Source organism: Petaurus breviceps, unplaced genomic scaffold, assembly GCF_028583685.1.
Source record: "Petaurus breviceps papuanus isolate PSGF00001 unplaced genomic scaffold, PetGlider_PUasm1.0 178, whole genome shotgun sequence".
Classification (NCBI taxonomy): domain Eukaryota; kingdom Metazoa; phylum Chordata; class Mammalia; order Diprotodontia; family Petauridae; genus Petaurus; species Petaurus breviceps.
Window position 1 is genome coordinate 6,416,099 of NW_027185777.1, and position 23,453 is coordinate 6,439,551.

At 39.2% G+C, this 23,453-nt stretch overlaps 1 protein-coding gene across 3 annotated transcripts in view; it reads left to right on the forward strand.

The window, feature by feature from the left end:
* Positions 1-23,453, forward strand: part of OLAH (oleoyl-ACP hydrolase) — a 92,684-nt gene that overhangs the window by 14,872 nt on the left and 54,359 nt on the right. Inside the window, exon 1 of one of the 3 annotated variants that reach the window (XM_069086234.1) lies at positions 21,394-21,553. The exons of the other annotated variants lie outside the window; for them this stretch is intronic. The gene's annotated coding sequence lies outside the window, so the exon portion shown is untranslated. Of the gene's footprint in view, positions 1-21,393; positions 21,554-23,453 lie in introns of those variants that run through there. 3 annotated transcript variants of the gene reach the window in all.

Genomic DNA, 23,453 nt, shown 5'->3' on the forward strand with positions numbered 1-23,453 from the left:
CAGGACTAACTCCCACTTTAAGCTTTCATAGGGATATTAATTAATTTTTTTTAAAAAAAAGGTCAGATAATCAACATTTGTAGAACTATTAAAAACATCTTAATAGATTAAGGAGTTTGAAGATTAATCATTTTAAGATTGCAAGGGAAAACTACTGGGACCTAGCGGTAATTCCAGGAACTCACTCTCTTCTGAAATATCTATGTAAGTTTTGGGGTACCACTCTGTAGAATTGGTTTTAAGGAAAAGTAAGGATTAGAGTTTATAAAAAATTTTAAAAGTAAATGGCAAGATTAATGGCTTCATTGTTCTAGGGCATATAACAATATGACATTGTTATAATAATACAAGATCCATACAAGTATGAACATCTTAACATTTTAACCTCTATTTGTGGTCAAATTATAATATGGGGATGATATCCTAAGGAAAAAATGGTTAGAAAAGGCAGCTAATGTGGAAGTAAACCTAGAGTGAAGAAAGAAAAAAAAAGATAAAACATTTTGTACCTTATAGCAACCTCTTCTTAACCCTTCCTTGACGTTTCTAACCAGGAAAAGAGAAAAGATTGTTTAAACCAAAGTTCTCTTGTAATGCCCCCAGGTCAGAGACCCTTCCCCTCTCCCTGTTAACCCCTCTCATCCCTGATCAGATTTCCAAGTACAGGTGTTGAAAAAACACACTGGAAAAATGTAGGGAAACTTGAATTATGTTCTGGTTGCAGAAATTTATTAGCTGTGTAATCTTAGGCAAGCTATCTTATCTCTTTATGTATCAGTTTCCTGATATGTAAAGAGAAAAATGATAATGGTACCCACCCCCAGGGTTGTTGTGAGATCAAAACAATGTAATGATTGTAAAATGTTTAACACAGTGATGGGCATAGGCTAAACACTGCATTATTTCTTTAATTGAATGTAATTGTTCCATTCCTGATAAATTAAAAGTGGTTTTAAAATACCAAAGGAAATAAGATCAATGATTATTATATGGGATAATTTGTAAATGCAATTGATGTCATCTGAACTTTTGTTTCATGTTCTAAATACATGAGATTGTTTATGTTATTATTGTACTTCTAAGTTTTCTTATATTGTGAAACTTGAGAGACCATTATAACAGAAATGCTATTAGACAAAACAACTTTTTAATCTGGATGCCGTTACACATGAATTGAACTTTTAAGAGGATGTGATAAAAGTAGATATTTGAAAACTGTTAAATATTTAGGTAGGTATATTTTGTTATAAATAAGATGATAATAATAATATGTAATAGCAAATTTTTATTTGAAAACCTTGGTTATTATGAAAGTGTACAGAGGGGTTTAAAGATGTAGCTTCAACATATTAATGATGAGTCAACTAACAGGTTGTTGCTGTATGTCTGAAGCACCAGAATATGGGTAGTGTTAATTTATAAGTAAAGGCATAGATTAAATGTTAACTGTTAGGGAAACATCAGGAAAGATATTCAAGCCCTAAGTTGTAGTTAGTGAAATTTTGTTATTTAAGGTAAAAATTTTTGGGACTGTAATTTACATATTGTTTTGAGTTTTGATTATAGGGATAGTTGTCTGAATTATCATGAAGCAAATAGTAGAAAATGGCATGTGCTGTAATATGAGAACTGCTAAAGGTGCATGGATATCTGTACCTAGGAAAAGTTTTGGGGATGACTTTGTCATGGTACAAGGTAGGATCTTCCTGACTCTATTTTCCCATTGTGCTATTTCCTTTCTGGAAAGGAAATTTCACCACCTGGTTAATTCTGAACCTTGCTTTTGATACCCTGGGACTACATGATTGGCTGTCAGATATGACTCATGCCTGGAATCAAAAATACCTAATGGAGTCTTTCTCTCTGTTATGATATGTGACATTGTTATAACTATGTCCTTCCTTTTCCTTTTATTGAAAATTTATTGTAAGTACAATACTAAATCTATTAAATAATAGATTGTGGAATATCTCTGAGTTACTATCATAGGATACAAGTATGAACATCTTAAAATTTTAACCTGTATTTGTGGTCAAATTATAGCATAGGGATTACATCCTAAGGGAGAAATTGTTAGACAAGATAATAAGACAAAGTTGTAAAAAGTTTTCTAAATAAATGAAATAGCAAATTTTAAGAAAATAACAAGATTAGACTTTTCTCTATGAACTATACACTTATGTAAATGATTGGCCTTCAAAATTTATTTATCACAGAAATTCAGGCTTTGAGCATGTTTTAGTAATAAGTTCTCAAAATTGAATTAAAGATTTTATACATAAATTGTGTTGATAATGATAAAGAAAGTGGAACTATTTACCCATTATTAAAGTATCTGTCTGATCATTTTTTTAAAACATTTGATTTAAAAATTTTGAATTCCCGATTCTTTCCCTTCTTCCCTTGTCACCCATCCTAACTGGGAAGAAAAGCAATTCAATATAGGTTGTACATATGTAGTTACACAAAACATTTCCATAGTGGATATATTGTGAAAGACTTACTATATTTCCTTCCATCCCATCCTGCCCCCCACTTGTTCTATTTTCTACTTTGACCCAGTCCCTTTTCAAAAGTGTGTGATTCTAACTACCCTTCCCCCAATCTGCCCTCCCTTCTATCATCCCCCCTCTTATTCCCTCCTCCTATCCAATTTAGTGTGTATGTTATTCCCTCTTTAAGCCAAATTCAGTAAGAATAAGGTTGACCCATTCCATTTGCCTTCCTATTCTTCACCTCCACTGTAACAGTTTTCCCTTGCCTTTTTTATGAGATAATTTACCCTATTCTGTCTCTCCCTATCTCCTCTCATTATATTCCTCTCTCACCTCTTACTTTTCTTTTTTAAATATCATCCCTTCCTATTAAATTGATCCTATGCCCTCTGTCTATGTATACCTATACACATATATAAACACACTCAAATATATATTCATATAAAATATACATCCCATATAGATATATATGTGTATGTATGTATGTATGTATGTGTATATATATATATATATACACATTTATATTCCCTTCAACTATTCTCATACTGAGAAAAGTTTCTTAAGTTACAATTATTGGTTTTCCATGCAGGAATGTAAATAGTTAAACTTTGATAAATTTCTTATGATTTATTTTCAGTGTTTACCTTCTTATGCTTCTCTTGCTTCTTGTATGTGAATGCCAATTTTCTATTCAACTCTTGTTTTTTCATCAAGAATGCTTGAAAGTCCTCTATTTCATTGAATGACCATATTTTCCCCTGAAAAATTATACTCAATTTTGCTGGGTAGGTGATTCTTGGTTTTAATCCCAACTCCGTTGACATCTGGAATATCATATTCCAAGCCCTTTGATCTTTAATATAGATCTTGAGTTATCCTGATTGTATTTCCATAATATTCAAATTGTTTCTTCTTGGCTGCTTGTAATATTTTCTTCTTGATGGGGGAACTCTGGAACATGGCTATAATATTCCTAGGAGTTTTCTTTTTGGGATCTTTTTTAAGAGTGAATTCTTTCAATTTCTTTTTTGCCCTCTAGTTCTAAAATATCAGGGAAATTTTCCTTGAGAATTTCTTGAAGGATGATTTCTAGGTTCTTTTTTTGATAATGGCTTTCAGGTAGTCCAATAATTTTTAAATGATCTCCTGGATCTGTTTTCCAGGTCAGTGGTTTTTCCAATGAGATATTTCACAGTGCCTTCTATTTTTTCATTTGTTTGGATCTGTTTAATAGTATCTTAATTTCTCATAAAGTCATTAGCTTCCATTTGCTCCAATCCAATTCTGAAGGAATTATTCTCTTCAATGAGCTTTTGACATTCTTTTTCCATCTGGCAAATTTGGCTTTTTAAGGCATTCTTCTCTTCGGCTTTTTGGGCCTCTTTTGCCATTTGAGTTAGTCTATTTTTTTTTTTTAAGCAATCGGGTTTAAGTAACTTGCTCAAGGTTACACGGACAGTTATTTCTGGGTGTGGTGCTGAGTGTCTGAGCCCGGGATTCAATCTCCAGGTCATCCCAACACTGGAGCCAGTACTCTTACTCGCTGAGCCACCTGGCCGCCCCTAAGCAACTGGGGTTAAGTAACTTGCTCAAGGTTACACGGCCAGGTGTTTCTGGTTGGGTGCTAAGTGTCTGAGCCCGGGATTCAATCTCCAGGTCTTCTCAACACTGGAGCCGGTGCTCTTACTTGCTGTGCTATCTGGCCGCCCCGAGTTAGTCTATTTTTAAGGTGTTATTTTCTTCAGTCAAGCTGTTGACTCACTTTTCATGATTTTCTTACATCATTCTCATTTTTCTTCCCAATTTTTCCTCCACTTCTCTTACTTGGTTTCCAAAATCCTTCTTCAGTTCCTCCATGGCCTATAACCAGTTCATATTTTTCTTGGAAGCTTTTGGTGCAGGAGTTCTGACTTTGTTGTCTTTCTCCCACTCCAAGCCTTGATTTTTTTTTGTCTCCAAAATATGAATCTAAAGTCGGATTGTTGTGCTTGCTTTGCTTCCTTTGCTTGCTCATGTTGCCACTCAATTACTTGACTTTTGAGCTTTTTGCCACAATAGAACTCTGCTTCCAGAGAGGAGAGCTTTGTCCCAAATCACTGGGGTTTTCACAGCTGCCTGAGCTATTAGTTGGGTGCCCTCTCTGAAGCCTCCACCGGCTCTGGCACCTGGTCACACACCCCAGGACCTCCACCCAAGACCAAGCATGTTAAAGCCAGAGCAATTACCCTCAGACTGGTTGCTTGGTCCCCCTACAATCTGCAGACCAGGAGCTCTAAGAAGCAGCTGTGTGGTGGAGGCTGCATGGCTGCGGTGCCTCCACAGCTTCTTGCCTTCTTGCCCTGGGGTCAAAGGCCTGACCACACTCACAGTCTCCCTGTTCCCGCAAAGTCCACACTGACCTTTTACTTTGCCTTTGGCATTTATGTGTTGATAATTCTGGAAACCACCACTGCTGCTGGTGATCCACTCTCCCAAAGTCTGCTGCAGCCACTGGTCAAGGCCACCCTGGAGCTAAAACCATGGGCTCAGATGGGCCTGGACTTGGCTCCCAGGGTGCTGTGATAGACCTTTTCTGCTGGCCTTCCAGGCTGCCTTGAGCAGGAGATTTGTTTCTCTCTGTCACTTTGTGGGTTCTGTAGCTCTAAAGTTTGTTTAGAGTCATATTTTGTAGGTATTTTCCTGTCTGATAATTTTAAAAATTGGAACTGAACCCTCATAAATTTTTAAATGATTCTTATATCAGGGATAGAATTTGAGTAAGGATAGAAATAGCAAATAGTTTATAAACTGAAATTCTCTGAAGTTTCAAGATCGAAGGACCAAATTTAACTGATTGTACTAATTGAGTCAGCATTATCTAGGAACCCCTAGATTTTGAACCAGAGAAGTAGAATCCCCTTTTAGAGCTCTTCTGAGAATAAGTATAACATCCAAGAAAAGATATCTAGAGACTGGATGACTGCATAAGACATCTGGGACTCAAAATGTGCTGGTTAAATAGATATTGAGAATGCGTCACTAGAATACAAGGAGTCTTGATTTTAGTTATGTTTAAGTTTTCTTGGTTACCTTTGTGACATGTAAATCTCCCTTCTCAGAACTAGTCCATTGTGAGACCTCTAACTAGTTTGATCTGTACCTGACTTAATATAATTATGCAATCATGGGGACTGTGAGAAAACTTTAATGTATTGTTTGAACCTAGCCCTGTATGACTGGGAAACTGGACCATCTTTATACACTGTTTAGAGATCCTTAACCAAGGACCTATGTTATACTGACCAGAAACTCAGATCCAAAGATTGATGCAAGGAGTTTTCTCAAAGTTCTCAAACCATGTCTTCTAAAGACCCCTAACAGGCCATTTGGACTACTCCCTCAGCTGTCAGACTTGTGGGTGTGGACTCTTAGAACATCTGAAGAAAGCCCCTGCTCCTCAGTGGATGGCAAAACCCTCCAGGGACCTCAGTGTTCAGCTGATTGTTGTCTTTCATTCTTGAGGAGTACCAAAATGACATCACAATACTAGAGTCAAGTTACAGTGTATCCGACTGTGGGTGATCAGACCAATATCAGCTCGTAATGTTCTATTACAGGTCAGGAACAAATAGTCCATGTGAACATCTAAATTTTTACATCTCATGTTTCTTTTAAGCTACTGCAATTCTGCTTTGCTCATAGAGCACAGTACTTTCTCTGATAAGGGTATGCCTTACTGTGTGGTTCTGTGCCAGTGTCTTCCATATCCCCCAATTCCAAAGTTCTTAAAAGAGACCTTGAAAGTGTCCTTGTATTGCTTTTTCTGACCACCATGTGAACACTTTCCCTGTCTGAATTCTTCATAAAAGAGTCTTTTTCGCAAGCATATATTTAGCATTTAAACAATGCAGCCAGCCCATTGGAGTTGTGCTCTCTGCAGTAGTTTGAATGCTTGACAGTTTAGTTCAAGAAAGGACCTCAGTGTCCCATACTTTATCCTACCAGGTGATCTTTAGAATCTTCCTAAGACAATTCAAGTGGAAGTGATCCTGTTTCCTGGCATTGTGCTGGTAGACTGTCCAGGTTTCCTAGGCATACAACAATGAGGTCAGCACAATAGCTTCTGTTTGATAGTCAGTCTAACACCTCTTCTTTTCCACACTTTCCCTTGGAACCTCCCAAACACTGAGCTAGCTGTGGCAATGCATGCATCAACCTCATTGTCAATGTCTACATCCCTATAAAGTACACTGCCAAGGTAAATGAACCTATACACAGAATTCAAAACTTCTCCATTTGCCATAACTGATGGTTCCACATATGCATGGCGTGGTGCTGGCTGATGGAGCACCTATGTTTTCTTGGTGTCAATGGTTTGGCCAAAATTAGCACAAGCAACAGAGAATTGATCCGTGCTTTACTACATCTCAGCTTCAGAGGCTGCGTTGAGTGCACAATTACCTACAAACAGAAAATCATGTACCAACACTCCCTCCACTTTGGTCTTGGACTTGTAACCTTTTCAAATTGAATAATTTACCATCAGTGCAGTAGCTGACCTTGATGCTGTGTTAGTACTCACTGAAGGCATTTGACAACATTGGTGAAAACATAATGCTGAAAAGCATGGAAGCAAGCACACAGCCTTTTCACTGCATTGGTGACTGGGAAAACACAAAAGCATTGTCTATTATCCACGACCTGGGCAAGCGTGCTATCATGATATTGACATATAATGCTGATGAACTACTTCAGGCAATGAAATTTTGACATAATTTTCCATAAGCCCTTATGACTTACGGTATCCAGTATTGGTCAGATCAGTGAACACTCTCTTCTTCTCCTGGCATTTCTCCTGGAGTTGTTGGGCAACCAATACAATCTCGACCATGCCTCAGCCCTTTCTGAAGCCACACTGACTCTCAGGTAGTTGATCATCTTCCAGGTGAAGGATCAGCCTATTAACAAGGACTCTGGCAAGAATCTTGCCAGCAATGACTAAGAGAGAGACACCCACCGCCCCGCCATGATTGTCACAGGACAACTGATTTCCTTTGCCTTTATAGAGATGGACAGTAGAGGCATCCTTGAACTCCTGGGGGATAACCTCCTCTTGCCATATAACCCAGAAAATTTCAGTCAGCTTTTGTATGAGCAATGGACCTCCCATCATGTAAATCTCAGCTGGAATAGAATCAGCACCAGGAATTTTGCCACATGAAAGGAGCCTAATGGAATTCAAAATCTCTTATTCACTTGGAAATTTAACTAGAGAGGACTCACTTCAACCTGAGGTAAACAGTCAATGGCTTCAGCATTGATTGAGGTCTATTGAGAACACTATGGAAGGGTTCAGTCCATCTCTCTAGAACAGGCCTGCACAATATATGGCCCATGGGTCACTTGCAGCCCACCAAAGGATTTCAGGTGGCCGACAAAAAAAGGAAGGGATGTAAAACAGACCTGCACAGCATACTGCCTGTGGGCTGCTTTGGCAAGCTGCAAGCAACACGAGACCATGTGTTGTGCAGGCATGTTCTAGAATCATGTCCTTATTTACTAATCAATGGGCTCTATGAACATTGATTAAGATGCTCTGTAGGTTAAGCTCTATAGTTGAGATACACTATAGGTCTTTGGCCCATAAATAGCCTTCAGGGCATCATAAAAAGCTCTTTGTATTGTTATTATCAGCATAAAACTGAATTTCAGCTGCTTTCTTACTGAACCAAGAATCCTGTATCTCTCTAAGCTTCACTTGATGGAATTCAGTGTTACCTTCTTAGGGATGGATAAATTATCCTGTTGGTCAACCCTGTGGTGTTATTGTTTTTCATTTATCAGCTTCTGAATTTCCCCATCATTTTCAACAAACCAGTCTTGATGTTTGTGAGTGCCCTGACCCAAATGAGCAAATGTAGTGCTGTACACCAAATCTCTGAAAGCTCCCACTCATTTCCTGCTCCACTGTTGCCAACTGTGTTTTGACTCAACATTACCTCCAAGTTAACAGCAAACTGTTCCCACTCAGAGAAGAACTCTAATCTGTTTACATCAATTTTTCTGGTAGTCATTTTGCCTTGGCACCACTGCTTTTGTTAAATGTATATATTTAGCTTGGGGAGGATAAGTCTATGATCAGTCCAGCAGTCTGCTACACATTACCTTTGGCACACTCACATCCTGTCTCTTTTCCTTACAATGACATAGTCTATTAAATGCCAATGTTTACTGCAAGGGTACATTCATGAAGTTTTGTTGCATTTAAATAAATGGAAGACAGGGTTGGTGATGAGAAAGTCATGAGATACACAAGTCTTCAGTAGTAAAGTGACCATTGCTGTTGCTGTTTCCTACTCCATTCCTCCCTAGGACTCTCTGTCAAGTCTAGTTTGTCTCATACGGACCCGAAAGCAGCCAACATCCAGATGAGACAGATGTACCAAGATTCTGGACAAGGACTGAGTATACTGTCCTAGGTTTATTTCCCCCTCTTCCCTTTTGTTATGTGCCCAATTACCAAGGCCCTGGTTGAAGCATTGTAATGGGAATGTAAATTTTTAAGATCTTCCCTGCCCCTAGGCTAAAGTGCACCTGGAGCCTGGGGTGGGAGGTTTGTTTTTCAGTAGATACTTTTTGATTGGGCAGTGAGTCAATAAGGTTGTTACATTTTCTGAGCCAGGAGAAGGCTATATAAGCCCTGATGTGTAGCTTTGTTTTGGGGCTCACTTTGAGAAGTATTCTGGATTCTGGGAAGCCGTTGTTGAGAGACCCCTCAGCTTTGAAAAACCCAGATGTTGAAATCCAGATGTTGATTTGGTATGGATGTAATGGTTGGACAGTTTGGAAACTGTCTACTTGATCTGTTTCTCTGTCTTGACAATTCTGTTTGTATATCTGAAGTTCGGGGCGTTGACCTTTTCCCCCTGAACTAGGTAAACGATACATATCTGACTGATTAAAGTAAGCTTGTTAACCCATTTTGAGTTGCTTTCCTTTAACAAAGCAGACCCAAGAACCTATGGTGGCAGCAACCCTGGGACACTGGGGTGCTTGCTGCTACAAGCATGTATTGGCATTTTCTCTCTCTACATTCTTGGCTTCCCTGTACTTTCTGCTTGTAAGCAAACTGTCTAGACAAGACCTACTCAACTCAACATCTTGTTTTGACCTAACTGGCCTCTTGTGGCCAGTATCTTGGCTTATACCTGCCTATTCTTTATTGGCCAGAAGGTTAAAGGTTCTTTCAGACTGCCTCCCTTTGGTCAAAAGGGGGAAATGTCAAGATACTATTAGGAGACACCCTGATTTCCAGAACTAAGGCACAGCAAGCAAGCTGTGCCTTGAGCTTGGCATAACAATAATCCTTGGCACTCCCCTCCCAAACTGATGGTCCCTGATCTCTAACAAGCACCAGCAGGCTAGGATATGAAGCCCTGCTGTGAACAGATTTTTTTCTCATTAGACAATCTTGCCTCACCGTTGTGTTGTGCCTCAGTACTGTTGTTATATTACATTGTCTTTTTGTCTAGCCACAAATATATAAATCAAGGTTAAGCCCTAAAGTGGGTCTCCCCATCCCCTGCTAGAGGTGGGACCCTGGCACATGTCTAATCTGTTTCCTTGCTTACAAGCTGTTTCCCTGACTTTGAAATTAAACTTCTGCTTGATTCCTGAATTCACGCCCCCTCTGCTGATTGATGACTCCCTTTCTCAGATCACCATTTTAGGAAAGACCCTGCTATGCTTCATTTCATTCATGATTGGACTCTTTAGACTCTTGCTGCTTCTCCTTACCATCTTCCTCAAGCCCCCTAGGGGTATCCTGGTATTCCCCCATTGCCTTACTTTTCAGCTTCACTTCATAAATTGTCTTCTGGCATTAAAATGTCAGCTTTTTGAGATAGGCATTCTCTTGCTTGCATTTGTGTCCCCATTATCTTTTTCTCTTTCTTTAGTTTTCCTTAAGACTCAGCTCAAGAACTGGTTTTGTTTGTTTGTTTTTGCTGAAGACCTTTCCTGGCCTGCTCTCTCCTACCCCCAGGTTTTGTAAATATTTGTAAACCTTTCTCTTTCTCTCTTTATCTGTCTAAAGGCAGAAACTACTTCACTTCTGTTTTTGTATTCCCAGTGCCCAGAACAGTGTCTGGCACAAAGAAGTCAGTTTATAAATGCTTGTTGATTAATTAATAGATAGTGCCTACTCTGTCCCTACCTTGCTTTGTGACCTTAGTCAAATCACTTAATTTTTCTTTTACTCAGTATCCTTATCTGTAAAATGAGGGTTAAAATTAGGTAACCTGCAGAGGTTCCTTCCATCTCTTAACAGTCTATGCATCATGATACCCAATATATTCTATGCAATGCATCAAGATTGAAAACCCACCCAATAATCTCATTGACCTTTTATCGCAAGCAGAAAGACCTCTTCTCCCATTGTTGTCTTGGACCATTAATTATTTAAATTAACCTCAGACATCCTTTACAACCTGGTTCTATCTTTCTGGCTTCATAATACATTGTTCATTTCCTGTGCTTTCTGGTCCCATAAAATTGGCCTCATCTCTTTACTTTACATATGGACAAACAGATCCAGTCCCCTGAACTTTTTTTGCATTCCCTCTTAATTTCTTCATGAAATCCTTCTCTCCCTGGAAGAAACAACTCAAACAAATACCTTCCTCATGAAGCCTTTTGTGATCCTCTCAACTACTGGTGCCCAACCAACCCTTTGTGGGCTTGCTATGGCTACAGTGGTTTATGGTGCCTGCCCTCTTGGTTACCTTGGAGCATTGAAGCATAGAATATGCAGCAGCCACACCTGGATAAAACCTTCTCTGTAGATAGATTAAAGCAGATTGAAGGTAACTAACAGGCTTCCAACACAGGGAGTTGGGGCGATGTCTACCCCAAGCATGTGAAGACTTCTCCTGGCAGAATGGGAAGATGAGAACAGTTTGTTCCAAACTGTTTAGTTGCCATGAAGGCAACTAAAAGCAGGCTTAGTAGAGCATATAAAGCTTGGTCAGACATCAAAGATGCCAAGGGCATCCACAACTATCACCAGCTATCTTGACTTCTGTCCTGCCACTGGGCCACATTTTGAGAACTGCCATAAAGCATGGTAAATATGAATGATTCAGGAACCAGGTAAAGAAAGCAGGGCTGAAGAGTACTATATACTCTGACCACTACAATGTAAATAAAGTCACACTAAGAGGCAACAAAATGGACTTTCTTGATGCCATCATAGTAACAGTAATAACAGTAAAAAGCCATGTCTTTTGTATTCACAATAGATAAATTACAAAAGTGTAAAGGAACATAGATGCAATCTATTACTATTTTTCTTAGCTAGCAATGTACCTTGTTCCATTGCTTGTTACCAAGTATCTGTCCTGTCAGAATAAAATGTATCAGAACCTTGATATCTCATTGGACCTAAGTTGTCAGAAATAAATCATTCCCTTCAATACTCAGTGTCCATCCAAGCCATGATTGCCCCACCTTCATAGGTCCCAGAAATCCTTCCCCCTTTGTGATCTGCCATGCCGTAGGTGGAGTGGAGATGGAGAGGTCAATAAACATACTATGGGCTTTGCCTTCCTCTGCTAGTGCTCCAGACCTTACATGAACATAAGTGAAGCTGTTGAATGATTACCTCTGAATTCTCTCCAGTCATTTATCTCTATTATTGCAATCCTCACTACTCTTCTCATATAGTTCTAAATCTTTATTGTTATCACATCCTGTTCATGTCCACCAAGAATTGTTCCATTTTAAAACCTGGTCCCATATTTTTGGCTATGTTGTTCATTTCCTGTGCTCTCTGGTGTCACAAAATTGGCCTCATCTCTTTATTTCACATATGGCACAAATAAATACAATTCCCTGACTGACCATCACCCTGCCTAGAATGTTATCACTTATTTGTGGAATCCTTTCCCTTGAAGAAGCAGCCCAAACAGATAGCTTAACTTTAATTCTTGTGGAAGCTTGATACAATGGAAAGGGCACTTGCTCTGGATTTAAAGGGCCATGTTTCAGGTCCTGCCCCTTACTCTTTGAATCCTTAAGAACACTTATTATCTATATATCTATATGTAAATCATTTAATCTCTCTAGGCCTCAGTTTTCTCCTCTGAAGAACAGATGGCATTTGAGGTTCCTTCCAGATCTATGTCTGTGGTCCCACATTTCAAAGCGATAGAGGATTGCCAGAATAATACTATTATTAAAAAGACAGGACTTTGTCTTAAAAAGTAGCTTAGATTATTAAAGATATTCACAATTTACCAAAGGCATTCCAGTCTGCCTCTCCTTCTGCTCAATGCTGAGCCCAGCTTTTTGTCCATTTGTACTGTCTACTAAAGTATATGTGCCATGGACTAACTATATAGATCTATCCAGCTGTATATTGGGATTCTTAACATTCTTTCATCCACTTGGATTTTCCAGAGTAGGTAAGTAGGTCAGATTATGTTGAATAAATATGGATCTCATGAGGGGGTGGATCCAAGATGGTGGAGGAAAAATAGGACCTCCATGTAGCTCTGGCTCCCACCACCTCAAATAAATGTAAAAAAATGACTCTAAACAAATTTTAGAGCTACAGAACCCACAAAGTGGGACAGAGAGAAACAAGTCTCTCATGGAAGGCAGCCCAGCAGGCCAGCAGGAAGGGACTATCACAATGGGCTGGGAGCCAAGGACAGTCCCAAGTGAGCCACGTAGTTCTGGCCCCAGGGTGGCCCCCACCAGCGGTGGCTGGAGCATACTTCAGGAGAGTGAATCACCAGCCACTGTGGCAGTTTCCAGACTTAACACCAAAAAGAAAGTAAAAGGTCAGGAGTGGCTAGGTGGTGCAATGAATTGGAGGACCTGAGTTCAAATTTGGCCTCAGACACTTGACACAATTACTAGCCTTGTGACTTTGGGTGAGTCATTTAACTCTAACTGCCCTCCAAAAACCAAAAAAAAGAAAGTAAAAGGTCAGTCAGGAATTTGGTTGGAACTAGTGGAGAAGAGTGTGGTCCGGCCTCTGCCCCAGGGTGAGAGGTGGCAGAGGCGCAATGACTGCAGCCGATGCCTCATTGCTGCATCCAGAGCTCCTGGCCTGTAGAGCATAGGGGATTCAAGCAATCATTCAGAGAGTAATTAATTGCTCTTGCTTTAACCTGTTTGGCTCTGGATCACGGTCTTAGGTGGTGGTCCTGGGGTGTGTGGCCAGTGTGCCAAAGCTTGTGGGAGCTGCAGAGAGGGCACCCTCCTAATAGCTCCAGCAGCTGTGAAAACCCCAGTAACTTGGGACAAAGCTCTCTGTAATCTGGAAGCAGAGTTCTACTATGGCAAAGACCTCAAAATTCAAGTAATTGGCAGGCAATATGAGCAAGCAGAGGAAGCACAAACAGACCATAGAATGCTTTTTCAGGGGACAAAAAAAATCAAAGCATGGAATAGGAGGAAGACAATCAAAAGCATCCAAGAAAACTACGAATTGGTTACAGGCCATGGAGGATCTCAAGAAGGATTTGAAAATTAAGAGAAGTAGAAGAAAAATTGGGAAGAGAAATGAGAATGATGCAAGAAAATAATGAAAAGCAAGTCAACAGCTTGCTAAAGGAGACCCAAGAAAATTCTGAAGAAAATATACACCTTAAAAAATAGACTAACCCTAACAGCCAAAGAGGCCCAAAAAGCCAATGAGGAGAAGAATGCCTTAAAAAGCCAAATTTGCCACATGGAAAAGGAACTTCAAAAAATCACTGAAGAGAATAATTCCTTCAAAATTAGATTGGAGCAAATGGAAGCTAATGACTTTATGAGAAATCAAAATACTATAAAACAGATCCAAACAAATGAAAAAATAGAAGGCAATGTGTAATATCTCATGGGAAAAACCACTGACCTGGAAAATAGATACGGGAGAGAAAATTTAAAAATTATTGGACTACCTGAAAGCTATGATCAAAAAAAGATCCTAGAAATCATCCTTCAAGAAATTCTTGGGGGGCAGAGCCAAGATGGCAGCGTAGAAACAGGAAAACTCCGTGAGCTCCCCCATAACCACCTCAAATACCTATAAAATACCATATGACTCTAAACAAATTTTAGAGCTACAGAACCCACAAAGTGACAGAGAGAAACAAATCTCCCACTAAAGGGAGTCTGGCAGACCAGCAGGAAAGGTCCATCAAAGCACCCTGGGAGCCAAGTCCAGGCCCATCTGAGCCCATGGTTTTAGCTCCAGGGTGGCCCTGACCAGCAGCTGCAGCAGACTTTGGGAGAGTGGATCACCAGCAGCAGTGGTGGTTTCCAGAATTATCAACACATAAATGCCAAAGGCAAAGTAAAAGGTCAGTGTGGACTTTGCGAGAACAGGGAGACTGTGAGTGTGGTCAGGCCTTTGACCCCAGGGCAAGAAGGCAAGAAGCTGTGGAGGCACCGCAGCCATGCAGCCTCCACCACACAGCTGCTTCTTAGAGCTCCTGGTCTGCAGATTGTAGGGGGACCAAGCAACCAGTCTGAGGGTAATTGCTCTGGTTTTAACATGCTTGGTCTTGGGTGGAGGTTCTGGGGTGTGTGACCAGGTGCCAGAGCCGGTGGAGGCTTCAGAGAGGGCACCCAACTAATAGCTCAGGCAGCTGTGAAAACCCCAGTGATTTGGGACAAAGCTCTCCTCACTGGAAGTAGAGTTCTATTGTGGCAAAATGCTCAAAAGTCAAGTAATTGAGTGGCAACATGAGCAAGCAAAGCAAGCACAACAATCCAACTTTAGATTCCTATTTTAGAGACAAAAAAAAATCAAGGCTTGGAGTGGGAGAAAGACAACAAAGTCAGAACTCCTGCACCAAAAGCTTCCAAGAAAAATATGAACTGGTTATAGGCCATGGAGGAACTGAAGAAGGATTTTGGAAACCAAGTAAGAGAAGTGGAGTAAAAATTGGGAAGAAAAATGAGAATGATGTAAGAAAATCATGAAAAGTGAGTCAACAGCCTGACTGAAGAAAATAACACCTTAAAAATAGACTAACTCGAACAACATGGGGGGGGGCGGAGCCAAGATGGTGGAGTAGAAGCAGGACCTTCCCGCTGCTCCGGCTTCCACCCTCTCCAATCCATGTAAAAAGGGGACTCTAAACAAACTTTGGAGCTGCAGAACCCACAAAATGACACAGAGAAGCTAACCTCCCGCTGAGGACAGCCCAGCAGGCCGGCAGGAATCGGCCAGCGCAGCACTCTGGGAGCCGAGCCCAGCACCACGCCAAGGCTTTAGCCCCAGGGCAGGCCTGACCAGCCAAAAGCCAGAGGGACTCCAGATCAGCAGCAGCTGTGGCCGTTTCCAGATTTATCAATACATAGATGCGAAGGACAAGGTGAGAGGACAGTGCAGTCTGGACTTTGGGACCCAGTAAGTGGGAGTGCGTGGCTTTTACCCCTGGGGTGAGAAACCGCTGAGACACCAGCACAGCCTACCAGCGCCACGTGGTGGCTTCAGCTCCTGTCCTGCAGAGTGTAGGGGGACCAAGCACCAGTCTGCGGGGTAATCGCCCTTGCTTTAACCTGCTTGGATCTGGATTGCAGTCTAGGGTAGAGGTCCTGGGGTGTGTGTCCAGCTTGCCAGAGTGTGTGGAGACCTCAGAGAGGGCACCCATCTAATACCTCCAGCAGCTGAGAAAACCCCAGCATTTGGGACGAAAACTCCCCTGTCTGGTGGCAGAGTCCTACTGTGGCAAAAAGCCCAAAAGTCAAATCATTGAGTGGCAAAATGAGCAGGCAAAGGAAACAAAGCAGACAGAAGATTCCAACATTACACTCCTATTTTGGGGATAAGAAGGAGCAAGGCATGGAACAGCAGGAAAACAGTGAAGTCAGAACTGCACCAAAAGCTTCAAAAGAAAATACAAGCTGGTTACAGGCCATAGAGGACCTTAAGAAACAGATAAGAGAAGTGGAGGAAAAATTGGGAAGAGAAATGAGAACAATGCAAGAAAATTATGAAATGAGAGTCAACAGCCTGACTGAAGAAAATAATACCTTAAAAAACAGACTGACTCAAATGGCAAAGGAGGCTCAAAAAGGCAATGAGGAGAAGAATGCCTTAAAAAGTCAAATTTGCCAGATGGAAAAAAGAATCTCAAAAGCTCACTGAGGAGAATCATTGCTTCAGAATTAGATTGGAGCAAATGGAAGCTAATGACTTTATGAGAAATCAAGATGCTGTTAAACAGATCCAAACAAATGAAAGAATAGAAGGCAATGTGAAATATCTCATGGGAAAAACCACTGACATGGAAAATAGATCCAGGAGAGATAATTTTAAAATTATTGGACTACCTGAAAGCCATGACCAAAGTAAGAACCTAGAAATCATCCTCCAGGAAGTTCTCAAAGAAAACTGCCCTGATGTTTTAGTACTAGAGGGCAAAATAGAGGTTGAAAGAATCCACTGATCACCTCCTGAAAAAGATCCCCAAAAGAAAACTCCTAGGAATATTATAGCCAGGTTCTGGAATTTCCAGATTAAGGAGAGAATATTACAAGCAGCCAGGAAGAAACAATTTGAATATTGTGGGAACACAATCAGGATAACCCAGGATCTGGCAGCTTCTACACTGAGGGATCGAAGGCCTTGGAATATGATATTCTGGAGGGCAAAGGAGCTAGGATTAAAACCAAGAGTCACCTACCAGCAAAACTGAGTATCATGTTTCAGGGGAAATGTTTCTCTTCATTGAAGAGAATAATTCCTTCAGAATTAGATTGGAGCAAATGGAAGCTAATAAATTTATGAGAAATAGATACTATTAAACAGATCCAAACAAATGAAAAAATAGAAGGCACTGTGAATTCTCATTGGAAGAACCACTGACCTGGAAAATAGATCCAGGAGAGATCATTTAAAAATTTTTGGACTACCTGAAAGCCATGATCAAAAAAAAAACAAAAAACCTAGAAATCATCCTTCAAGAAATTCTCAAGGAAAATTTCTCTTATATTTAGAACCAGAGGGCAAAATAGAAACTGAAAGAATTCACTGATCACCTCTTGAAAAAATACCAAAAAGAAAACTCCTAGGAATATAATAGCCAGGTTCCAGAGTTCCAAGATCAAGGAGAAAGTATTACAAGCAGCCAAGAAGAAACAATTTGAATGTTGTGCAAACACAACCGGATAACACAAGATCTAGCAGCTTCTCCATTGAGGGATCGAAGGGTTGGAATATGATATTCCAGGGGTCCAAGGAGCTGGGATTAAAACCAAGAATCATCTACCCAGCAAAAGTGAGTATCATGTTTCAGGGAAAAATATGGATATTCAATGAAATTGAGGACTTTCAAACATTCTTGATGAAAAAACCAGAGTTAAATAGAAAATTTGACATTCAGATACAAGAAGCAAGAGAAACATGAGAATGTAAGCAGGAATAAAAAATCATAAGGAACTTATCAAAGTTGAACTATTGCATTTCTACATGGAAAAATGATCATTGTAACTTATGAAACTTTTCTTAGTATGAGGATAGTTGAAGGGAATATAAATGTATAAATATGATACATACATATATGTCTATAGAATGGTATATGTGTGTATCAATACATATGTGAGTGTGTGTATATATGTGTACAGGTATACATAGAGGGCACAGTATCAATGGAAATGTTTTGTGTAACTACATATGTACAACCTATATTGAATTGCTTATCTTTCCAGTGAGAGTAGGTGACAAGGGAAGAAGGGAAAGAATCTGGATTTCAAAGGTTTTTTTTTTAAGCAATTGGGGTTAAGTAACTTGCTCAAGGTTACACGGCCAGTTATTTCTGGGTGTGGTGCTAAGTATCTGAGCCCGGATTCGATCCCAGGTCTCCCGACTCTGGGGCCAGCTCTCTTACTCACTGAGCCACCTGGCCGCCTCTGGAATTCAAATCTTTAAAATCAAATGTTTTTTAAAAATTATTATTATTTTTTACATGCACTGGGAAATACGATATACAGGCAGGGAGGTATGGAAATCCATCTTGCCCTACTGGAAAGTTGGAGGGGGAAAGGGAGAGGATATAAGAGAGAGTAGATTGGGGGAGTGGGTATTCAGTGGGATTGCTGTTCTGGGGTGGTGGGTAGGGGAAAGATTGGGAGAAAATTTGTAACTCAAAATCTTGTGGAAATGAATGTTGTAAACTAAAAGCAAACATAAAATCATAAAAAAAAACCATAAACAACAACAAAAAGAAATTCTCGAGGAAAATTGCCCTGATAGTCTAGAACCAGAGGGCAAAATAGAAATTTAAAGAATTCACTGATCGCATCTTCAAAAAGATCCCCAAAAGAAAACTCCTAGGAATATTATAGTGAAATTCCAGAGTTCCCAGGTCAAGGAGAAAATATTACAAGCAGCCAGGAAGAAACAATTTGAGTGCTGTGGAAACACAATCAGGATAACACAAGACCCAACAGCTTCTACATTAAGGGATTAAAGTGTTTGTAATATGATATTCCAGAGGTCAAAGGATCTATGATTAAAACCAAGACTCACTTATCCAGCCAAACCGAGTATGATGCTTTAGTGGAAAATATGGTCATTTAATGAAATAGTGGATTTTCAAGCATTCTTGATGAAAAAAACAGAGCTGAACAGAAAATTTGACTTTCAAATACAAGAAGCATGAGAAGGTAAACAGGAAAAAGAAATCATAAAGAGCTTATTAAAGTTTAACTATTTACATTCCTACATGAAAAAATGATCATTATAACTCATAAGACTTTTCTCTGTATGAGGAGAGTTGAAGGGTATGTGTGTATATATATATATGTATATATATGTATGTATGTATATGTATATGTATACATACATCTATATGTATGTATAGGAGGGTTTATGTGTGTATAAATATATATGTGAATGTGTGCATATGTATGTACATGTATACATAGACAGAGGGCACAGGAAGAGTTGAATATGAAGGGATGATACCTAAAATATATAAAAATAAGAGGTGAAAGAGGAATATATTGGGAGAAAGTAAAGGGAGAGACAGATTAGGGTAGATTATCTCATATAAAAGAGGCAAGAGAAAACTGTTACAATGGATGGGAAGAGCAGGAAGGTGAAAGGGAATGGGTCAGCCTTACTCTCATTGAATTTGGCTTAAGGAGGGAACAACATACACACTCAATTGGGTGTCTTACCCTACAGGAAAGTAGGTGGGAAAGGGATAAGAAGGGGGATGATAGAAGGCAGGGCAGACTGGGGGAGAGGGCAGTTAGAAGCAAATGCTATTGAAAAGGGACAGGGTCAAAGGATAAAACAGAATAAGTGGGGGGCAGGATAGGATGGAGGGAATTATAGTTAGTCTTTCACAATATAACTACTATGGAAATGTTTTGCATAACTACGCATGTACAACCTATATTGAATTGCTTATTTTCCCAGTGGGGGTGCATGAGTGGGGAAGAAGGGAAAAAATCTGGAACTCAAAGTTTTAGAAGTAAGTGTTTTTTTTTTAATTCTTTTTACATGAACCTGGGAAATAAGATATACAGACACTGGGGTATAGAAATCCATCTTGCCCTACTAGAAAGTTGGGGCGGGGGAGGAGGGAGGATATAAGAGAGAACAGATTGGGGGAAGGGGTATTCAGTAGGCTTGCTATTTTGGGGTGGGGTAGAGGAAAGATGGGGAGAAAAATTTGTAACTCAAAATCTGGTGGAAATGAATGTTGAAAACTAAAAAAATAAATTGGAAAAAAGAATATGTATGCAAAGAATATGTGTGTGTGTATATACACAAAGACACACACCACATGTACCCACACATATATATACACACACCTACACATATACAGACATACATATATGTGTATATACATACATATACATAATGCACACACATATTCACAAATTTAACAGATACCAAATAAAAAGTGTTCCCATGTGTTGTAGAACAGGAAGAGAGTTGTATAAAACAAACACTTTATATCCCTGTTATATACTTCTTGCTTTTATTTTAAATATATAATATTTAAATTGTTAATTAACTTAAAATAATTAAATTAAATATATAATAATTTTAAAGTTGTACTGCTTGTCAATGACTCTTTCTTCCCTGTTGTTCTTTTCTGCGTATTAAAGTCATTTATAATTCCTCCCCCCAAATAAAAACAAAGTGTGGATCTCATTCAGTAGGCTCTACAATATTCTAGAGTTTGATGTAATCAGCACATCATCAGCAAAGAGGAACATCTAAGGGACCTCTCCATCTATAGGGAATCCCTTTTCAATCTGGACTCTGAGTTGGACAACTTGAATGATCATAGCAAACACCCTCAACAGGCATGCACCCTATTTTATTTCTTCTTAATAATTAAAGGGTCATCAAATAACATTTTCTGTTGTTACATTTTTAAAGGAATTTTGTAAGGTTTTGTCACATGCAGGAGATACACACTCTGCAGAGTTAAATGCTTTTTAAAATCTAAGTGCAGAGCAGGTAGGTGGTGCAGTGAATAGAGCACTGGCCCTGGAATCAGGAGAACCTGAGTTCAAATCCAGCCTCAGACACTTAACACTAGCCATGTGACCTTGGGCAAGTCATTTAACCGCAATTGCCCTGCCTTCCCCCTCCAAAAAATCAAAAAAAAAAAATCTAAGTGCAGAAGAATCTTGTATTCCCTTTACTTAATTGATTGACTGTAAAGATGTAATCTGCAGTAGAATATTACTTTTAAAAGTATCCTTGTTACTTTCTCAAATCATCTAATAATGCCCTCAATATGTGTATGGATTAGTCTTATAAAAAATGTGTAGATATGGGAAAGTAAGAGGATGCATTAGCAGAATAATTTTTCAGTAACCTTTTTTTTTGGTAATGAAAGAGTTAAAGGTTTTGTTTGTTTTTTTTTAAAACTTTTAGGTCTTTCCTTCTTTCAAGAAAGAAGCATTGAGCATTGTCTCAAATTTGGACCTCCTCTGCATATAGTCTGGTGTAGCTGTTTTTCTCATTTTTTTTCTACGAGCTTTTTACTTCTTCCTATGACATCCAGAGCTATGATGTTAATGTGGTGGCTTTATTGCCATCAATGGTGAGAAAAAGTTAATTATAAAAATCATTATATATCTTCATTTCTTCTCTGTTGTCCTATGTCCAGTTTCATTTTTAAGTGATTACTTGAGTCTCTCACTAATCTTTTTATAAACTTGTTCTTCCCTTAATGACTAATAATGTTTTATAAAGTGACATTGTCCATAATCTTCTACTCTTGCTGTTTACACCCAGGGATGCCAAAAAGCTGTTGAGGTGGGGGCTCTGCCCACCTAAAAACTGTTAGGGTTTCATGATGTGTTGTGGTAGAACCATCTCAAAGAATTCAGTCAGACCACCTCTAATCTAAGCATAGGCATTTATTGAGATTGATGCCTCTCATGAAGCAGGCTAAGTTCCAAGACAAACAGGCAACTTTAGAGAAAGCAAGATGGATTTTTATAAGGTATTGATGCAATCACATAACAGAAATTTACATAGAATAGAGGAATATCATTAATATTAAAAAGGCAGGAGGAGTTTCTTAAGGGATTAGGTAATGGAGGAGGGGTCCCATCTATGGTTCAGTGGTTAAACATTCTTGTCATTCTGCCCTCCAACTGGCTAGCTATTGTAGTCCTGTCTGGTTAAGACAGATAGTTAGGTATTGTGGTCCTGTCTTGGGTTAGATGGATGATGTGATTGTGATTGAATACAAGAACACACCTGTTTCTGTGCTGGACGGTGACCAGGTAGAAGCAGTATCTGGGTTTTCATCACATGGACACACCTGCTGTTTCTGTGGGAACTAAAAGTTCAGGGACACACATGTTGTTCCAGTGAGCAGTGAGTCATATACAAAGAAGTTAGGACATTTTTGGGGGGCAGTGGGGGCTAGGTAGGTGCAATGGGCCTGCTGTTCTGCAGGGCCAGGCCTATAATGAAGTTAGAATATTGGGCTTGGGGGCAGCTTTATTAAGATTTCATCACTACCATTCCCTCATGTAAACATTTTAAAAATGCATTTATATTATAAACCAGGGGTTGCCATCTCTCTCTGATTAGCAAGAGAAAAGTAACATAGGCTGGCAACATCAAAGGAGCAGAGGACTCTGTGAAATGCAAAAGTTTTGTCTCCTGTTTGTTGGCTGAGGAAAGTTTCTCTGCTCTAAAGTCTCTTTGTTATAGTGATTTATTTACATTAGTTAGATTTCTTTGGAAAATTATGATATTCTCTGTCAACATTTGTTATTTTTATATCTCTCCTCTTTTTTAGTGTTAGCAATTGCCTAGATTACATACTGCAGTTTCTCATTTCATTTTAATGTTTTAATTTTTATCTCTGCTTCAACAAGTCAGTGTGGTTTGACTTTTGTTCTCGAAGAGGACCATGACATCAGGAACATGATGATATGACTTGCAACTGAGTTGAATTTGCGTGAGTGAAGGTTGTGCAAAGTAACCAACCTCACTTTTTCCTCCAGAGCCATCTAAGTCCATTAACCAGATATGGATCAGGAAAACTGGAGATGGCCCAAGATACAGTAGGAGACCTTGGCTTTTTTAAGCTAAGGTCTTTCCAAGTGAGTGAGGCAATGCCCATTGAGTGGCCATACCATATAGTTATTTAAAATACATATTCATGGCTTATCTAGAAATGATTCCCATATTAGCATTTAGTTGTTTCCTAACAAAATAAGAGTCAAGTTCATAATTTTTCTTGTATTGTTATTTGGTACTCACTATACACAGTATCTCCCAACTCTCTTCTCAAAGGATTCAGGATATGTAAAATTATAGAAATATATTCCTGCTTTTTGAAAAAAGTAATATGTTTTCACAATCCAAAATGTTCCAGTAATTTTTTTTAAAAAGAAAAGGAAATTAGTTTAACTCTCTTCAATAAAAATGGCCACTTCAAATTATCAAATTGTGATGACATATCAGAATTGTAATTTATA